Source organism: Zingiber officinale, chromosome 5A (genome assembly GCF_018446385.1).
Source record: "Zingiber officinale cultivar Zhangliang chromosome 5A, Zo_v1.1, whole genome shotgun sequence".
NCBI lineage: Eukaryota > Viridiplantae > Streptophyta > Magnoliopsida > Zingiberales > Zingiberaceae > Zingiber > Zingiber officinale.
The window spans coordinates 129,617,755-129,637,174 of record NC_055994.1 but is presented as its reverse complement, the minus strand read 5'-3'; the positions used below and the strand labels follow the sequence as shown (position 1 = coordinate 129,637,174).

Genomic DNA, 19,420 nt, shown 5'->3' with positions numbered 1-19,420 from the left:
CAGGCTAAGGAACCTCGCTCACACCAGCGGACCAAACACATACTACGGCGCTTCCATCTCATTCGAGAGATTATCAAGAGAGGAGATGTGAAGATTTGCAGAGTACCTACAGAGGCTAACATCGCAGATCCCTTGACCAAGACTTTGGCACAGAGGAAGCATGATGGTCACACTAGGTCATTAGGGCTTAGAGCCTACACTGATTGGCACTAGTGCTAATGGGAGATTGTTAATTAGAGCCCTAGAGTCAATCATTTGATGATTGTATTATGGACTTGTTGTATCATATTCTTATATAAATAAAGACATTTGTTTTTTGTTATTATACTTATTTATATTGGTGCCAAATAAACTAAGTATAATTACGTCCTTGAGTAGAATGTTCTTACCTATATCAATCGATTGGTTGAATCGATAGTGAGATGATATAGGGAACACTACTCTTAATCATTCCTAGTTGAGTATTAACATTCAGGGGCAATGTTAATGCGACGAGACTAGCATGTAGGTCAACTCGATGACTTGATCTCACAAGTCATGGATATAGAGATATCAAGTTGACACATGGGTATGCATTGGAGAATGTATACTGAATGACCCGCCATGAGAAAGTATCGGGGATCGTTATATGAGTGTCATATACTTTCTCATGTGGCTATTAGTATGACTACTAGTCCTTGGACCTGAAGTCACCATGGTTCCCTACATAAGGAGTTATGTACTTTAAATTCGTCAAACGTCACTGGGTGGACTATAAAGGCGATTACTGGGTATGTAACGAATTATGCAGAGGGATGTGAGTGATGTAGATGGGATCTATCCCTCCCATATGACGGGAGTGACATCGATATTCTTGATAGAGTGAGACCACGAAGTGCATGGTCATGCCCAAATGAGTCAATATGAGATATTGAGCTCATTTGATTTAGTGAGTCTACTTGGAGTTCAAGATTTAGATTGATTAGAGTATGACACAGTCTATGCCTCACATTGATCAATCTAAATGTCTAGGATAGAAGGACACTTGTCGTATTTGTGAGGAGTCACAATTAGTAGTCACAAGGTGATGTTGGATCTCAACATTCTTGTAACTTGGGTAGTAATAATGTGTTGCTAGATACCGCTCATTACTTATGCTCCTAAATGGGTTTAGGGGCATTGCCAACGTTACAAGAACCTATAGGGTCACACACTAAGGACAATTAGATGAAGATTAGGTTTATATGATGAACCAAGAGAATTAGATTCATGTGATGAATCAAATTGGATTAAGAGTAATCCTAATTGGGCTAATTGAGTTGGACTCAAGTTGATTTATGTGTTCAATGAGTCTAATTTAGATTATGACTCATTGAATCAATTTTATTAAATGAATTAGATTCATTATATTAAATTGGTTTGAATCAAATGGTTAGATTAGATCAACCATGAGGGAGATTTGGTCAAGTTTGACTTGACTTGAGAAGGAAGATGAAAGGTCAAGTTTGACTTGACCATTTTCCACCTCATTTGTGAGTTGACATTAAGTGACCAATGATGATGTGCTACATCATCATAGTTAGCACATGTGTGTGCCACCTAATGGAGGTTGCAAATCCCCTCTTTAATGGCCACATCAAATATGAATGGAGGTTACAATTCCATTATGTGGCCGGTCACTTTTGTGATGAATGAAAATTTGATTTTCATTCAAGGCATTCATTTCATCATCTTCTTCCTCAAGCTCTCAACCTTTCTCCCTCTCCTCTCTTGGCCGAACCTTACTAGGTGCTAGCACACCTTTGTTTTAGGTTTCTCCACCTATTTGTTCATGTGGATACTTCTAGAGGGTTGTACACTTGACAACCTCGAGATCCGGCATCACTTGGAAGAGCGGGATACGTGAAGGACTTCGCATCAAGGGTAAAGATCTTCTCCTAATGTAGATCTAGATGTAAGAAACTCGTACTCGTAAATTTTGTTTAATTTTACTTCGCACGAATCCGGTGGCATGGGGGTTTCGGGGTTTCCACGACGTGAAAAAGTTATTTTCGCGACCCGAAAAAACCCAACAGTGAGAGCCATTGTCTTATTGTGGAACCCTAGTTCGTGTATACGTCGTCTTCGCCGTGTCCACTTCAAGCTTTTCTATGTTTCCATCCCTTAGTAAGTTGCTTCCTTTCTTGATGTTTGTTGTTCACCAATCTACCTTTGGCCCTCCCCTTTCTCTACTAGTGTCGATCTAAGTATTGGTTTAGTGATGGCTACAAGATCTTTGTCTACTCCCTGATATAGGTCCATGGAGTCAAGGTTTAGCAGTGGTGTGTTAGATCTACTAAGTACCACCTAGGGGATTCCGACTGATCATGACTGATTAACCCCAATTTCGTCATGAAATGGGCACAAATAAAATACCAACCCCCCCCCCCCTAACTAAACTAATGTAGTATAGGGTATGGCCCAAGTCATCTCTCACAAGGAATGTAGTCAATATTGAAATCTTAGGATCGAGTTTATTCAGAACTGGGGTTGGGGTTTTCGAATGCTAAAGCTAAGAGTAAAGAATGAACATAAATGCAATGGACAGAAATGGAAATTCACTAAATTACAAACATGAAAGAGATGATGGCAAACATGAAGTAATGTAGTTAATGAAATAGAAACTTGCTAAACTACATTGCAAAACAACTCACAAAAGTATAAAGCAAGGAAACTAAAGATCATACAATTGATAAAAGATCCAAACAAACTATTCTAAGAATTCAAATCAACTCATGAAGTTTAAGAACAAGTAAACTAAACTAGCCTAATCCACTATTCAACAAGAATCAAATAAGAACAGCAACATAACCAACTATCAAATGCAATTTAACTAAACTAAGGATGAATTCAAATTCAAATGGGAGTGTATAAGGGAATTGAACTAAGCATTCTACCAACAAATTGAATACATGGAACCAAACAACAATAGGGAATTCTAAAGATCATAATGATGCTCACAGATCAATCTAGGGTTTCCCTTAAGCTTGACTCAATCAGATCTGGATCGGAGCAAACACGGCAATGAATATGGACAGAGGAGGTTGATCGGAGGTGACGGCTGGACTTCGATTGGCGCTTTGGAAGTGAAATCCGAGAAGTAAGGAAAATCCCTAGAACCTCTTGGTGATAGCTCGCGGTGTGGATCGTGGAGTCGAGGGGTGGCCGACGATCGGAGGATGAAACTGGCGGAGAATGGAGATGATGGTCGGAGCTTTAATGGATGCGGAGATGGAGATGAATGAGGTAGGAAAAACCCCTAGACCTCGGTGGATGAGAAGGATCAAGCTCTGGTAGCCGGCGGTGGTGGTGGAAATTGTGATCACTGCTGTAGCTTCTCAATTCCCTTTTAAATCTCATCATATCTAAATCAACGACTCTAATCAACTCAGATCTCAACTAGCGGCGGGATCATATCAGATTTAGATCAAAAACTCTAGATCTTGATAATGGCTCTGATCTACCCTCTCTTTAACTTGTATGGATCGGATCATGATGAATGACTCAAATTGTTGGTGCAATATTCCCTAGGTCAAGGTTGACCTGGTTGACTGAGCTTGAATTGGGTCAAGCTCAAGTCTTGATGTTTGGGTTTCGATGTTTGACAATACATGGAGACAAGACATGGAGATTATAGGTGCAATTGTTCATGTGGTGAGATTGTGAAGGAGAGTCAAGTAGGTCAAGGTTGACTGGATACTTGACTGGAAAATCCTAGTGAATGAAGCTAGGTGAAAAGACCTGGTGAGTGAAGCCAGGCAGAAGGAAAATCCTAGTGAGTGAAGCTAGGTGAAAGTCCCGGTGAGTGAAGTCGGGCGGCTAGGAAATTCCTGGTGAGTGAAGACATGCAGAAGGAAAATCCTAGTGAGTGAAGCCAGGTGAAAGACCTAGTGAGTGAAGCTAGGCAGTATGAAAAGTCCTGGTGAGTGAAGCCAGGCAAATGAGAAATCCTGGTGAGTGAAGTCAGGTGAAAGACCTAGTGAGTGAAGCTAAGCAATATGGAAAGTCCTGGTGAGTGAAGCCAGGCAAATGAGAAGTCCTGGTGAGTGAAGTCAGGCACAGGAAATCCAGATGGATCAAGTTTGATCAGACATCTGATATTGGGAAGTCCAAGTAGGTCAAAGGGATTGACCGGATACTTGGCACAGGAAATTCAGGTGGATCAAGGTTGATCAGACACCTGGTGGAAATAAGTCCAAGTGGGTCAAGGATGATCGGACACTTGGCACGAGGAGAAAAGTCCAAGTGGGTCAAAGGGATTGACCGGACACTTGATGAGGGAGTTCTAGCAAGTCAAGGGTGACCGGATGCTAGACATGATGTACCAACAGGTTATGGTTGACCGGATGTTGGTTTAGGGGACTTTGGACTTGTTTTTGGGCAAAAACAAGGGTTGGATCGATCAGCCGATCGATTGGCTCGTGCCCAATCTATCGGTCGATCGATTGGGAGAGTCCCCACGACAAGCCTCCTCCCAATCGATCAGTGGATCGATTGGGGAGAAGTGTCGCGGGAACAGAAAGTCTCCCAATCGATCAGCCAATCGATTGGGAGCCTCCGATCGATCAGCCGATCGATTGGGAGGTGCGATTCGCACGATAAGCCCTGGATTGATCAGCCGATCGATCCAAGCAATTCCCGAGAGCACAGAGGCACTCTGGATCGATCGACCGATCGATCCAAAGCCTCCCCGATCGATTGGGAGCAATCCAATCGATCGGGATTTGACCGTTGGCGCAGGATATAGCTATTGGCGAGCGTCTCTCTCGGCAGAACTCACGACTTCCATTTCTGATCTTCACCGCATCTCCACAGCATCTCTCTCAGGTTCAGATCGCCAGTTCTTGAAGGTTCTTGGAGGCTTGTGCTGGTGCACATCCAAGTCAAGAGGCGAGGAAGAAGTTAGGGTTAGGGTTTCATGTACAAACTTGTAAGCTTTTGCTTGTATTTTGTTTTCCCTTTCCTTCTTCTTGTACTGAGAGCTTGTAAGGCTTCTCTGCCTTCGGTAGTTATCGTAAAGGAGGGTTTTTATTAGTGGAGGGTGCGTGAGTATGTGGATCCTTGGATTAGTCACCTCTTCTTGAGGTGGATACCAAGTAAATCCCTTGTGTTAGTGTTGTGTGTGTGTTTCTTCGTATTTTTCGCTGCATATCTTTGAAGAAACAAGCAACGACGAGCACGAGATCGCGCCGAGCCATTCACCCTCTAACTACCTAATTGGTCCCAACACAAATCTCCTCAGATCTTGATTGGATGGTCTCGATTGCTCTTGAATTTGATCTCCTCATTTAAACTCAGATTTGATTTCCAATTAGTCAGATCTGATTTGGATCCATGATCCTTTGATGCCTACAAAGAATATATTGAAACATTAGCATCAAATATCGTAAATATAATATAATTTGCACTTAAATCCACAAATGAATACAACTCATGAAATATGATATTAATATAAAATTAACACATGAGAAGATTAAAAAGTATGATTATATGAATCGAAATATCGTGATAAAATGATGATTATCAAATTTTCCCATACTTATTCTTGCACGTCTCGAGCAAGCAAACAAAACTAGGAGATAAACTAAAGATCATCCCCCTAATTTTCCTAACAATACTTAGAAGATAGTAAAAGGAATTTAACTAAGACCATCTAAAGATCAAAACAATAAATACAATCCCTACAATAATCAATAAGCTTGGTAATTTCAATCCAATTAAAGAATTAAACAAGATGCAATTTCACAAGGTATTCACCTATTCTAACTCTCACATTCAAACATGTATAAGTGGAACTCACTCAATATAATTCACAACACTTCGCTACCATAAGCTTGCTTGATTTCTATTTTTCCACCACTACAAAATATAGCATGTTTGAATTAAAAGGATTTATTAAGAATTGAAATGGAGTAAAAAACATTAAGTGAAGTGAACAAAATGGCAAAGGGAAAAGAACAAAGAAGAATTGAGAGTATTGCAGGAATAGACTTGATGAGTTATCCAATTCAATGTGCATTCAAAAACCAATTCAAAATTCATGCTCAAGAACCCCAGAATTTGAATGAATTCTAAACTCCAGAAATCAATTTAGCAAGGATTTAATGGATTGCAGTCACCAAAAGTTTCAGGGATTCAGATTTGATGCCTAAGGAATTCTTAAGGGTTAAAAGAGATTTGGTACACAATGTATACATCACTTTCAGTTCATTCTCTATGGATTTTACAAATTCCAGAATTGAATATGATTTCTTGGTTTCCTAAACTTCAGTTTCGGACTCAGGGTTCAAGCAAACAGGCCTTCATTTCAAATTCAGCAGAAGCTTACAGATTTTCAGCTGCTAAAAGAGTTTCAGAGCCACTGCTGAAAAATCAGAATTTCCTTAGTCCACCATTCCTTGAGCTTCTCCTTTTGTAATCAGCTCAGATATTCTAACTTGAAACCAATCTCTGTAATGCATAAAACTATAGTTCAAATTGGCAATCAGGCTAGAGAAATCCAGAAATGAAAAAGCATTCTGGATTCTGAACAGATTTATTCACTTCATTCTTTCTCTAAATTCAAATTCAGATTCAAGCTTGAGGACTCCTTTTGTTTCTTCAAATTTTCAGTTCAGAAAACAATTCAGGCTTGAAGAAGCTGATTTGGTACTGAATATAATTTCCATTTCAGAATCTCAAAATTCTGAATCAAAAATTTAGTTGTGTCATACAAGTTCTACAACTCCTGCAATTTCAGTGTCACACCATCATCAGAGAATCCCTACACTAGCTTTGTAAGCATACTCTCAATCTAGCACCCATATGAATTAACCACACTTGTTTCAAATAAGTCTCACAAATTCAGAAATTCAGAATTCAAAAATCCCATTCAGAATTTCCAGATTTGAGAACCCTTCCAGAATTGAGGCTCAAGTTTCAAAAATTTGATTCAAGGGAATTCCAGCTTAAGTCAATGAAAAATTTGGTTCAGAAAGAGGACTCATTTAGCATTGTAATGATAGGAGTTTGAAATTGAACCATCGCCGATCACAATCACTATTTAATGTTGGCACAATGCAAGTGCTTTGAAGTAGAAACTGCTGCATTTCAATTCCAGAATTAAGATTCAACAGTTGGAATTCATGATGACTTCAGCTTAAGTAATGAAGAGTTGCGCTTGGAAAAGTTATCATTTGGCTCTGGAATGTTAGGAGTTCAAATTCAGATTGCTGCTGATTAGGAACAACATGAACATTTGGCACCAACTTCTTCTTCCAGCAGCTCCAAATTCAGAACATGGAATTAAGGACAATTCTCTTGTTCTCTTTCTAAATTCAGTAGATCATTTCCAGAGAATCATATTCAGCAAGAACTTGAGGAACTTCAACAGTCAAAAGATTCCGGGTTTCGGAAATTTGGATAAGGCAATCAAATTCAAAGGAGTTCAGGAAGCTTGTTCAGAATTTGATATTCAAGGAGTTTCAGTTTTTTTTTCCTTTTCCTGGAAGGCCTGAAAAGGGAAACATACTACTTGTCGATGAGTAAATAAGAACTTCACTTCAGTTCTTTTAATGATCAGAAACTTGCAACAAAAATTTGCCACATGACATATTGAACTGATACATCCATTTCAGTTTTGTGTTGTTTTTTTTTCCTTTTCTTTCTTTGAATTTCAATTCCAGCCACTTAGCAAAAGAATGAAAAAAAAATGAAAGTGACTCAGTTTCTCAACAATTTCTGAAACTCAGATTCAACATTTTTTTTCCAGTCCCAGTAAAAGGATTTAAGCAGCAACTCAGCAGCAGAGTGAATTCTGCATTCATAATTCAGATTTTGATAATTGACACTCCTTTCTGATTTGCTTGAGAATTTCATTCCTATTTCATTGATAAAACATCCTGTAGCAATTTGGAATTGAGGTTCAGTTTCTGAAAATTTCAGAAACTGTGGACTCAGTTTTCAACTTCTTGGAAATTGATTATTTATGTACTCTCCTCAATTGCAGCTATTCTTATTCATTTGTAACTGGGGAAATGAACTCATCTTTGTTTGGCTGAAGAAGCAAACAAAATTTGTATCACAACACAGCTGCAAACTCAGCTCCTGACTCTCTTCTCAATTTCTAATCCAAGAATCCATAGAGATTATGCCAAAAATAAAGAAGATGAACCCAATCCTTATGAAACCTTTGCAAAATCTTCAATATTTCCAAAATTTTATCATCTCATCATCTCTCCCCCACACTTAAAATCTTGGGCATCCTTACTCATCAAACAATTTATCCAAAGTCTCAATGAAAGAATGACAAGTAAATATGGTGGAAGATAAAAATGTTGAATGAGATTTTCAACAAGAATTTTGGAAGGGAAATAAATCAAAGAATAGGAAAGAGATATCCTTCATCATGTTCATGCATACAAATATTATTGTGATTTCGAAAAGAAGCGAAACAAGTTCTAGAATTCAATTGTCATGAGTGCATATTACACAGAAAGATAATAGAGTATAAGCTTTAGGTAGTCCTCTCTAGTTAATATTGGCAATCAAACTCAATTAATTAAAATAGAATCTATCACCACACTAACCAAAAGCATGCAAGTAAAGTATTCAATCATATCCATTGACCTAAAATGTGATGGTCAAACCTAAAAATCTTTTACGATATTAAAAGTATTACTAGAATAATTTCATGGATAATTTTATTCAAAATGAAATGCTATGTAGACCAAACAAAGTGCAAAGTATTAAGCAAAATGCAAATGTAAAGTATGAAAGTAGAAGAAAGTGTAAAGCAAAAAAAAAAGTAAGGAACGAACTCCCCTTTATTCCTGATGGTTACAAACAATTTAGAATTAATATCCATGCCGGTAGTGGAATGGTCCTTTTCGGAGGTTGAAGGCAGTTCAGTTGGAGTAACCACTCCGAAAGATTAATTTTTGCCAGACCTGCAAGGTCAAGAAAAGAGAGCAACTCCCACACACATGCGGGGTAAGAAAGAGATGAAATATGATCAGGCTCTGTACAAAATGAATCAAGAAATATATCACATCCAAATAAATCAACCTTAGGTACCTCTATGAGTTTTTTAGAAAAAATCAGGAAAAATACTGACCTTGTCAAGTTGAAAGGTACCTGGGGATATGAATGTGACATCCTCCTGATCAGGTAAAGGCTCTGGTGTCGGTGATAAATGTACAATCAAAGGAAGTGATTCTTGGATCCTTGCCTCCATAGCACAAGCTCCTACACTCTCATCATCAACATCTGGTTCTGGTGATGGTACAACTAAAAGAGATGATTCTTGGGGCATTTCTTCCAACATGCAAGTCCCTAAACTTTCCTCAACAGCAGATGTATAATCAGGCTTAGTTGGCTCCTCAACATCACCAAAACCTACATCAACAATATTTGCAACAATAATATCATCAAAATTAGGATCGACTACAACTACATCATCACAACACAACAAAATTAGAGGAGTCCTGTAGAGCTTTAGAATTAGGATCAGGTTTGTCACAAACTCTACAATCCATCTCCTCACTAGATAATTGTTCTTGTCGCTTCATAAACTCCTTAAATTCTGGCTTTGAGTTGTCTGATTGGATGGGGGTAGGAACTGGATTAGGTCGTTGGAGCTGTTGTGGATAGTTTGGAATTATCTTGTCTTGAAATCTTAGTGACCTCTAAAATACTTGTGGTGGCTGATGTGTCTGATGTGATGCATTCCCATATCCAAAATTTGGATAATCACTCCACCCAAGATTATAGGTCATCGACATAAGATCAAACATATTCTGTTGATGATAGTACTGGGGTCTGGTAGGAAGCACATTAACTGTTGCCATTTGATCTGCAACAGGGAATCCTTCTTCGTGTTGCAATGTAGGGCATGTATCTGTAGGATGTAATGGACTAGCATAGACTCCACAAGCCCTCAATGCCTGATCTGACTGTGTAGTAGGCTGTTGAGATTGATTAAATGTCATCTTCCTGTGGAGAGACTCAATCTCATCCAATCTACTCTCCATCCTAGGTTCCTCATAACTTGATGCTTGAATCTCATGGATACCCTTCGAAGCCACCGGTTTGGTCCCAAACTGTTGGTAATTTGTAGCCATAATCTCAATAAGTTCTTTAGCCTAAACAGATGTCTTGTTAACTAGGGCCCCTCCACTAGCGGCATCAACCATACTCCTATCCATGGGAAGTAATCCCTCATAGAAATATTGAATCAGTTGCTGATCACCAATCTGGTGCTGAGGGCAACTAGCACAAAGCCTCCTGAAGCACTCCTAGTAATCATATAAAGACTCACAAGTTAATTGTTGCACTCCAAAAATACTTTTTCGGGTCATTGTAATCCTAGATGCATGGAAGAATTTGTTCAAGAAAGTTCTTCTCATTTCATTCCAATGATTGATAGTGCCATGTGTCAAATAATAAAACCAATCTTTCGCCTCGTTTGCTAATGAAAATGGAAATGTTCTAAGCTTAATGTCCTCTTCAGATACACCTTGCACACTCATTGTCGAGCAAACTAGATGAAACTCTTGCAAGTGCCTATATGGATCCTCGCTTGGAAAACCATGGAACTTTTGTAGCAAACGAATGATCCCAGGTCTTAGCTCAAAATTCACCTCTAGCTCAGAATATTTAATGCAAATAGGTGGATCAATCAAATCTTGTGCTCAAAGTTCTCTGAGAGTTTTGTTGTCATTTGCCATGTTGCACTAAAAAAAAAAGGTCCTAGTCTTACCTGATAATACTAGCAAACCAAATCAAAAGACACAAGAAATAGACATGACAAAACACATGAGTATATAAGACATGTAAGAATCACGGCACTCAAGCAATTTTTTTTTTTTGTGAATAAGTAAGATAACGATCCTAAGATCATCAAACACCGCTATATTCCCTGGCAACAGTGCCAAATTTGATTAACCTGAATTCCATCGTGAAATGGGTACAAATAAAATACCAAATCCCCTAACTACACTAATGCAATATAGGATATGGCCCCGCTCATCTCTCACAAGGAATGTGGTCAATGTTGGAATCTTAGGATCGAGTTTATTCAGAACTGGGGTTGGGGTTTTCGAATGCTAAAACTAAGAGCAAAGAATGAACATAAATGCAATGGACAGAAATGGAAATTCACTAAACTACAAACATGAAAGAGATGATGGCAAACATGAAGTAATGTAGTTAATGAAATAGAAACTTGCTAAACTACATTGCAAAACAACTCACAAAAGTATAAAGCAAGGAAACTAAAGATCATACAATTGATAAAAGATCCAAACAAACTATTCTAAGAATTCAAATCAACTCATGGAGTTTAAGAACAAGTAAACTAAACTAGCCTAATCCACTATTTAACAAGAATCAAATAAGAACAGCAACATAACCAACTATCAAATGCAATTTAACTAAACTAAGGATGAATTCGAATTGAAATGGGAGTGTATAAGGGAATTGAACTAAGCATTCTACCAACAAATTGAATGCATGGAACCAAACAGCAATAGGAATTCTAAAGATCAGAATGATGCTCACAGATCAATCTAGGGTTTCCCCTAAGCTTGACTCAATCAGATCTGGATCGGAGCAAACACGGCAATGAAGATGGACAGAGGAGGTTGATCGGAGGTGACGGCTGGACTTCGATTGGCGCTTTGGAAGTGAAATCCGAGAAGTAAGGAAAATCCCTAGAACCTCTTGGTGATAGCTCGCGGTGTGGATCGTGGAGTCGAGGGGTGGTTGACGATCGGAGGATGAAACTGGCGGAGAATGGAGATGATGGCCGGAGCTTCGATGGATGCGGAGATGGAGATGAATGAGGTAGGAAAACCCCCTAGACCTCGGTGGATGAGAAGGATCGAGCTCCGGTAGCCGGCGGTGGTGGTGGAAATCGTGATCTTCCTCCCTCCGCTTCACTCGATCGCGTGCTACCTGTTCAAATTGAGGGGAAATACATTATTAAGTTTCTATTGTTTCTAAGTTTTCCCACTTATGTCCCTAAAATATTTTCATTCTCATTTATATCCCTCATAAATCGTTTTCATTCCCACTTATGTTCCTGCCGCTAATTGGTTCGTGAATATGAGACGGAATCGACACGTGATCTGCACGTGCTTGTAAAAATCCCCTAAAAATCCCGATTCCTCATTCATTCGACGCAAACCCTAATGCTCCTCTCCAAATCTATTCTTCCCCTTTGTTAAACCCTAGCTCTCCTCTCCAAATCGATTTTTCCCCTTCGTTAAACCCTAGCTCTCCTCTCCAAATCGATTCTTCCCCTTCGCTCCAATTCCACTAGCGGTCAGCCGATGAATCGAAGAAGACAACCTCGTTTGGCCTCTGTCTATAAGTGTTGATGAAAATATTTCCCAGATCAATTTTGTTGTTTTAATTGACGCTTTTGGAGAATATTTATCATTATGTTGTTTAATTTTTACTTGTTTGAATTAAAATTTTCTTTACTTTAATCAGTACATGTATGTTTTCTCAAAAATTTTCAAGAGATCTACTCCATTCTTGATGTGCTTTTTTTGTATGGAAGATAACACTCATTGAACTTTCGTGAGTATATTTACAATTGAATCGTTTCTTAAGAAAAAAAGTATATATTTATAATTTCTCAAAAATTTTGAGTTTGTTTTTAAATTAAGAAGAATGCAGCTATATTAATCCTCATCACATTATGTTAATGATCTCTAATGTTGAATAATTAACTTTTATATCGATTGAAACAGGTTGGTAATGTTGCTTGAGTTTAGTAGTAAAATGGTGAGTAGTTTGATTTAATTTCAGTTTAAAAGTAGAATTTTGTAATCCATGTTATATAGTTATGATTAATGCTTCAATGGTTATAGCGAAAGACACATGTTGTTTTTGTTGGACGAAATCTTGGTGTTTATGACAGTTCGGAAGAAACTCATTTACAAGTTAATAGATATAGCAGTGCTTCCCACAAATCGTATCAAACCAAGGAGGAAGCGGTGAGAGCTTTTAATGCTTATAGAGAGAAACAACATGCTTCCTGTTAGAGTGTATACTAAAAGCCTAGTTTTTCTATTAATATTTATTTAGAAATAACGCAATGGTCAAATACCTACATTTATTTGTTAAGTGTAGTTGTTCAATTAATTTATATTGTAGATAACATGGTGTGTGGTGTCACACACAGAAGATCATGTTATCAGTTCTTTATAAATTATAAACAGTTGCTCACGACTAAGATGGAAAGGAACAAACCATTGGAATAGTCGTAGTGTAATTAGGTATTAGTTTATCTTGACTAATAAATTACACTAGTACACTCTAAGTGTATTGAGTAGGACCATTTTAGGTAAGTTCTTTTTATACTGACTTGATAAAAGAACTAAACCTTAGTTATTATGGAAGTGTGTGCTCTTAATCCTAATATAATAACAAACACATATATTTAGTATTTATTTCTTTTACTTATCAATGGATGAGATTTAGCTCGATAAATCAATAAGCCCGATAAGTTGGAAAATGATATTACTTATAGTGTGTGTTGTTGATTATAGAAGGAAACCGTGTCCTAGTAATCTAGGTTGATAATGGCCCTAAGAGGAGCTCATAAGGATTGTCATGTTAAACCCTGCAGGTGGACTTAGTCTGACATGACGATAAGGTTGAGTGGTACTACTCTTGGACTAAGATATTAATTAAGTGAGTTGTCAGTAACTCATTTAATTGGTGGGCATTCATTATCTTAAACACAGGGAGACTAACACACTCATAATAAGAAGGAGCCCAAAATGTAATTTGGGATTGGTGCGGTAGTTCAATAATAGTTCTTTAGTAGAATGAATTATTATTGATGAAATTAAGTTATGTGTTCGGGGCGAACACGGGATGATTAATTTCATCGGGAGACCAAAACCAATTCCTCCTCTTGGTCCCTATCGTAGCCTCTTAATTATAGAGTACTATACCCACCTTCTTACCCATCCTATAGGGGCTGACCAAGCTAGCTTGGAGTCCAAGCTAGGGTCGGCCAAAGGCATGGTTCATGGGTTCAAGAGGTGGTTGGCCCTAGCTTGAACCCAAGCTTAGGTGGCCGGCCCTATTAAAATAAAAAGTAATTTTATTGTTTAAATTTTTCTGATGTGGATTCCATGGTTTTAAAAGAGAGTTTAAAATTTAAATATTTCCTTTTATAGTTTTCTACAAAAGATTAAGAAAAGATTTGAAATATTTCCTTATTTGTAGATTGAAAGGTAGATTTTAATTTTGAGAAAACTTTCCTTTTTAACCATGTTCATGATTTAAAAGAGAGTTTAAAAATTAAATACTCTCTTTTATTAGTTTCTACAAAAGATTAAGAAAAGATTTGATATCTTTCCTTATTTGTAGATTAAAAAGAAGATTTTAATTTTTAGAGATAACTTTCCTTTTGGAAATCATCCACATGTTTAAAAGAAAGATTTTAATTTATAAAATTTCCTTTTTACAAACCACCATGAAGGAAAAAATTATTGGAGAATTTTTTTTTATAAATTTCTGGAAACAAATTAGGAAGTTTTAATTCTTGTGTGAATTAAATTTTCCTTGATTGGGATTAGAATAGTGGTCGACCATATAGTTTGAGAAAAGGAAATTGATTTTTAAATCAATTAAATTTTCTTTTTCATCGCAAAGGAATTAAGGAAGTTTTTATTAAAATTTCCTTATTTGCCAAGACCAAGGAATATAAAAGAGGGGGAAGAGGTGCCTTCATGGGTGATGACCTCTATTCTATTTTTCTCCTTGGGTGTGGTCGGCCCCTCCTCTTTCTCTCTTCCCTTTCTTGTGGTCGAAACCTCTTCATTGGTGGAGTTGCTTTGGTGGCCGGATCAAGCAAGGAGAAGGAGAGAAAGGAAGCCTAGTCTCTAGCATCCCTTGGGCATTGGTGGTGGCCGAATCTATCCATCAAGAAGGACTCTTGGTGGCCGAAACCTAGAAGGAAGAAGAAGGTGCTTGGTGGTTCTCATCTCGAAAGATCGTTGCCCACACAACGTCCGAGGTTAGAAGAGGAATACGGTAGAAGATCAAGAGGTCATTAAAGTTCACAAAGAAAGGTATTACTAGTAATTAATTTTCGCATCATACTAGTTATTTTTCTTTGTATGAATTCTAAACACAAGAGGCATTAGATCTAGTTTTTCGAATTTATTTTTCGAGTTAGTGTTTTCTTTGTTTTTCGAATTTGTGATTCGATTGTTCTTTTTAGTTAACCTAGAGTTATTTAAGGAAATTAAATATTAGCTTTCCTTAAAAGGCTTTGTCTAGGCGGTGGTGGTTGCTCCCATATCCAAGAAGGTCATGTGCCTCGCCATACAGTCCTGGAAGCTAATTTTGGAAATTAATATTTAATGGAATTAATAACATAAGTGGATTTGAATCAATAGTGTTAAGTTCCGCTTGCGATTCAAATCTAAATCATTAAGAACAGATAAGTTAAATTTGGAATCAATGATGTTAAGTTCTGTCTGCGATTCCTAATTTAACTTCTAAAGAACACAATAGGTTATTTAAGGAAAGGTTCGACACTTATACACAAAAAATTTGTACAGTGGAACCGGTACGTTTTCCTAAGATAAACCAACACTTCCTTCACCCCTAGAAGCCAAGATAGTTTGAGCTCAAGTTCAGGATCAACTTTAGCTGCCACTTCAAGTTCTAGTCAAAAACTGAAGCAAAGCGAAGAACTAGCCACGTTAATAGATGCTCAGTTACATTTAGCTAATGAGTATCATAATAATGCATAAAAGAGATCTCAGATTGATGAAGATATGAAAAAGAAATTAGATTCTCTTCATGTTGATGATTAGTAGACTTATTTTAGTTGGATGAATGTAATGAATTGAAAGTATTAGTTATTTTTCTGCTATGGAATTGTTCTTAGAATTGAATGGATCAGTCTAAACTTTACAGTACTAGTAGATTTATTTGAAATTTTTTTGTTGGATGATAGAATTTGTTTACAACATTGAAAGGACTATTCCTAATTTTAAAGTATTTGGTTGGGATGAGTGGATGCTGGTTTTTTTTTGTATGTCATTGAATGAATCAACACTCATATGTTCGAGATTGAATAAGGTCTTCACATTACCTTGTTTTCGAGCGCTTTTGCTTTTATGGGATGGATAAGTTATATACATCATTCTTAAAGTTGCATTAATCGAAAACGATGAGAAGCCCTTCTAATAATGAGATGGATTAATTAAATGGAGGTCCATTAAATAGTCCACTCCATAAGCTGTATCTCTGATTTTTCCTTCCAAAACAGTTACATTTCCATTGTTTTCGTGGGATGGATGGATACTCTTCCAAGAACTGCTTTCAGAATCAACTTTTTTAGAAGGGTTTGATATATTTCTTCGGCTTTTCATATGAAGAATTAGTTGTTAATGAGGGATATGGTTCAACCCACAAACATAAAATGTCAGCACTCTTTTTTCTTACATTCGAAAAAAAATGCAGCAACAATACACATCCATGTTATCAATAAAAATTGAAAAAAAAAAATACAGCAACAATAAACACCCATGTTAAAACAGTAGGATGCATACATCAAAAACAAGTATCTTACACCAAAATAAAAATACAAAATGAAATCCAAATCCAGTCACATATGGCAATCCAATACCATAGTTATCCAACAGTAGCCACATGTGTGAAGAGAAAGACATTATGTTATGCTTAGAAATTCACATGTGCAATCAATAAGACCAAATGCATGCTAAACCAAGCGCCAGTTATTCATCGAAGCTTGTGAAGTTGATCTTGTACTCTCTCTTGGTACTGGAATATCCCTTGCATTTCCTTGGACTGGAGTTGAATAACTCTGCTTTCTTTGATTATGTACGCATTCTCTTAGTTTGGAAATTGTGACAAAGTTTTTCCCTCCTTTCACGATTACAGGATTATTCATAAGCTGCAAAACGAAATTATATACATTGGATTTAAATCAATGACAGTGTATGCAAGTTATGCTAGAAATTGACTAACTATACTATTAAATTACATACATTTATGGTGACCGGCGTGCCTTGTGCTCTAGTTTGCATACCACCATGTGAGGCTAGCCTTCTCACCTATATTCCAATGAATGAAATTTATAATCATAGTAGAAATGAGATTTCAATCCTCCATGCAGTTGATTAGACAACAAAAATGAAAACCAATCTTATAAACCTGCGAAAGAATCTTAAGACATATTCTCAAAAGTATTTACACCATTCAATATGTCGCAAAAAGCAATCTTAAAAATGTCGCAACAAAGCAATCTTTATATATATGGAAAATTGGAAACTTAGTTACCCAAAGCTTTTTCCTTTGTGGTTTAGAAGCCATTGTCGCTCTTGATTGGCTTTGTTGTGTTGGAGGCTCATTCACACTCTCTCTTATTTCTTTGCACGTCCTTTTGTTATGCCCGTCCCCTCCACATTTCCTGCACTTAGTATTTCTTTTAGCTCCATGCAGATGTGTTCCACTAGGCACTTCATCTCTTTCCCTCCTTCTCAATTTAGCAAGTCTGCCCACTTTCTCTATGTACATCGGAGGTAGTGGAGGTGTCAATTCACATTCCGACCAAAGATCAAGACCAGTAATGGGCAAAATAGCATTCTCATAGCATCTCTTGTATGCCTCAATCCTATAATAAAGACTCACATATTGTAGTGGATCTTGATGCTTACACCAAAGAGCACACACCACATGTGGGCAAGGGATGCCAGTCAAGTCCCACTTTCTACAGTTGCAAGAGTTTGTACTGAAGTTGACAATGTACTGACCAGATGGTCCGTGGATCTGAAAGCGCATAGAATTAGCTTGTAGTGGGCTATGTTGTGCTGCCTCAATGTAGATATTTGCCAAAACATTTCTAATTTTAGGACAAATGTCCTTGTCCCATTTCTCAGCCTTGTCTCTATTAAGCTGAAAGCGTACCATCAACAAACTCCTTATATTTTCAAACATCGGAATTATAGGCTTCTCTCGAGCATCCAATATGAGGCTATTGAAACATTCACACATGTTATTCAAAAGTACGTCACACTTAGCAGTAGTGGTGAAATGTGACTTAGACCAATGCTCTACTAGTTTCTTGGACAACCAATCATAAGCCTTCTCATCCATCCGTTTCATCTCATCCATCCTTTGTCGAAAATCAGCAATTGTTGTTGCTTTTGCAGCTATCCAAAGTGCATTTTTAATAAATGTGCCTTTGAAACCATCTCTTTTCATGTTAGAGTGTAAATGTCTAACACAAAAACGATTCTCCGCATAAGGAAATAGACTTTCAAATGTTGGAATTAGACCTTTTTGTTTGTCTGACATGAAAGTCCAGCCATCTCCATCACTAAAGCCTATGTCTGACTCCAATATCTATAAGAATCACATCCAAGTATCCTTTGTCTCTCTTTCCACCATCGCATAATTAATAGGGAAGATATTATTGTTGGGATCTAGTCTAACTGTTGTTAACAATTGTCCCCCATAAGAAATCTTTAGAAAATATCCATCAACACCTATTAAAGGTCTACATGCTTTCTTAAAACCTTCTTTGCAAGCAGAAAAATAGATATATAAGCGCTGAAATCTCGGGCCATCGTCATCCTGAGTCAATTTTAAGATCACCGTGGCACTTGGATCAACAATTTTCAACTCAAGGCAATAATTTCTAATCTTACTAAATTGTTGGGCAATAGTTCCCTGCACTAGCTCAAGAGTTTTCCTCTTAGACAAATAAGCTTTCTTCCTTGAAATGCTTAATTTCAAGCTGGAGTAAACCTGGTCTTTGAATGGTATGACCCCCAACTTCGAGTTCACTTTAAGCTTTTTAACAAAAGTTTTTCCCAACCAATTGGAACTCGCAGTTCTATTACCGACATCCCAAAAACAGCCATTGTGTTCCGACTTAAAAGTCTTTATCTGCCAACAACTATCATGACCCATTGGTGACACATGAATCACCCAATCACATCCTTCATTTCTGCACCGACCCCTAAGCCTCTTCTTATCGACTTTAACGAATCGAACAGCTTTCCCTCGTCTAATACAGTGACTTTTGATGGCAAATTTAGCCTCATCTCTTGAGCTAAAAATCATTCCAACCTTCAAATCCGGATTCTTTGCATCCTTAATTGGGTTAAACAAGGGAAATTTCTGAGATTTATGATCATCACTATCAGAATCCAAATCACTATCTAATTCATCACTGTCAACACAATTATCATCACCTTCTTCATCCTGCATTTGAGCTAAAACATCATTAGGAATACCTCCATGTTCAACAATCATTGTATTATAATTCATTCCAACATCATGATCAACATGAGTATCAAAAATCCTATCATCTTCTTTACAATCATAATCACTATCATGAAAATCATCATCTTCCTCA

At 37.3% G+C, this 19,420-nt stretch overlaps 1 long non-coding RNA gene across 1 annotated transcript; it reads right to left on the bottom strand.

The window, feature by feature from the left end:
• Positions 1 to 7,639: 7,639 nt before the first annotated feature.
• Positions 7,640 to 11,952, bottom strand: LOC121981754. The gene is made up of 2 exons (XR_006111920.1): positions 11,557 to 11,952; positions 7,640 to 9,393 (listed from the first exon to the last, which is right to left on the bottom strand). It is a non-coding gene; the product is annotated as an uncharacterized LOC121981754 (long non-coding RNA).
• Between the last annotated feature and the right edge of the window lie 7,468 nt (positions 11,953 to 19,420).